Here is a 1,946-nt window from a genome sequence, read left to right on the forward strand (position 1 = left end):
ACTGAGTAATGAAAAAACAGCCTGCTGATGTTTGTCAGGTTTTAATTACAGACTTGTACCTGTAGAACTATGGAACAAAGAGTGAAGTTGCGGAATAATAATGAATACTAAACGTAAGGTAACATTTACACAAGTAGAAAAGACTCATTGAATCATAAAACTGACTCAGTAATGTAAGGTTACACTGTAATACCTACCTAAGCTAACATTGGCCACCATAAGCTACTGGTCGTACCAGACCAACTATCAAAACCCCTGATTAAAGTGAATGAAGAAAGGGTGTGTTTTATTGTTTTGTATTCAACTTCTCATCTTTAAGAAGATTAATGTGTTACTTCTTCTATCACTTTCTGACAATGTCAACAAAAACTGAAAACGTATAAGCGCTGTAAATTTAGAATATTTTTAAAATCTGATGATGATGTGAAGTTCAGATGGCTCAGCTTCATTATTAGTGCAGCATTCATACACACAAACTGCTGCACCTGTGGATTCCTCCTCACATTCTCAATTCCAATCTGAGGGTGGAAACAAGAAAAGCAAGGTCTGTGACTTGAAGAAATAAAAGATGCTAGAAATAAGTGAAGAATTGCAGCTGTTGAAAACATATAATATAAAAAAGCTTTTGAAAGTAACAATATGACAAAATAATACCGTTGTTTGTTGTCAGGTGGCAGCACAGGGAGCAGAGTGGGCCTGACATCTCTAAAAGCTTAAGGAGAGCAGAAAGCAGAAATTCCCAGTGGCTGCTGTTGGACATTATGTCACCAGGAAACACATCATCAAGCTCAACTATTCTGGAGATGCTTTAGACAAGTCAATGAAAGACAAAAATGTTGCAGATATAGGGTCTTAGGTTTCATATGTCTGAGCCAGAGACTCTCTGAAATCACACTCAGCTGGCCATGCTATCCAAAGCCTTTGCATCTGCCTCCTCATTGTCAGCGTGGCGCATAAGCACAATACCAAGTCCTTCCCATAGGGTCTGCCAGGAGCTTAAGAAAGACATCCTTTTTGTCATCAAACCCATTGTCTCCTCTCTCAGGACACGAGCATTTCAGTGACCATTAGGAAAAGAGGACCATTCTGCAGTGAGGGATTTGTAAGAGCCATGTCCAGTAGTGGTAGGAGCTACAAAAAGACATAAAAAGCATACACAATGTTAAAAGTTCTATTAAGTATATGTGACATGACTGGAAAAGTATGTGTAACTTTCTGGTCTCACCTGCTGTGAAACAAGCATTGCTCGAATGTTTTTTTGGATCCTCCTTTTCTTCTATAATGTGCAGAATGCAGATGCTCAAAACCTCCACAGCAAAAGTCACTACAGCTGCACTTTCTGATGGATGTGTTGCTGCAGGCGCATTCACTGGACACACTGAGTCGAAGAAACAGACACAGGTTTTACCCTGTCAGACATCCGATTACGTGCATCACTTGCACACAAACACATAAACACGAATAATTTACTCATGTGTGAATGATGTGAAGAGGCTGGTGTGAATGTCCAAGGTTGGATCAAGAACTGTTCAGCCTTTTTTTAAACTTTAGTCAAGCCCTCTGTGGAATTCACGTGTCCAACAGTCCTGGAGTAAGAACAGAAAAATGAAAAAACAGATACAACTTAGCTGTGATTCAGTCAAGAAAAATGAAACATTGTACTGAGTTTAATGAAGCAACTAAAATGTTAACCCCTGTTCCTGTATGAATGTCCAAAATATTAAGTAAGGGGATGGATGACTCAACATGAACAACAGCCTCCCACACGAGTGCCAGCACTACAGGATCTGTGTTGTTAATGCTGAGGAGGACAGCAGGGCAGAGTTGTGGACCGGTTCTGAAGTGAACACACATGCATCAGAAAATGCACCTTGCACCTGTGGAGCAACACATACATATTAACAGGGAAGTACTTCAGAGCAGATTCATGCATGTTTATTACATAT

The 1,946-nt window shown here is 39.8% G+C and overlaps 1 long non-coding RNA gene across 2 annotated transcripts; it reads right to left on the minus strand.

The window, feature by feature from the left end:
* Positions 1–208: 208 nt before the first annotated feature.
* LOC121897989 lies at positions 209–1,628 on the minus strand. Of its 2 annotated transcripts, XR_006096321.1 has the most exons (4): positions 1,471–1,628; positions 1,226–1,378; positions 655–1,131; positions 209–518 (listed from the first exon to the last, which is right to left on the minus strand). It is a non-coding gene; the product is annotated as an uncharacterized LOC121897989 (long non-coding RNA). The 2 variants fall into 2 exon arrangements; XR_006096320.1 differs by having other exon boundaries at positions 1,226–1,628.
* Between the last annotated feature and the right edge of the window lie 318 nt (positions 1,629–1,946).

This window comes from Thunnus maccoyii, chromosome 5 (genome assembly GCF_910596095.1).
Source record: "Thunnus maccoyii chromosome 5, fThuMac1.1, whole genome shotgun sequence".
In the NCBI taxonomy this organism is placed as follows: Eukaryota; Metazoa; Chordata; class Actinopteri; order Scombriformes; family Scombridae; genus Thunnus; species Thunnus maccoyii.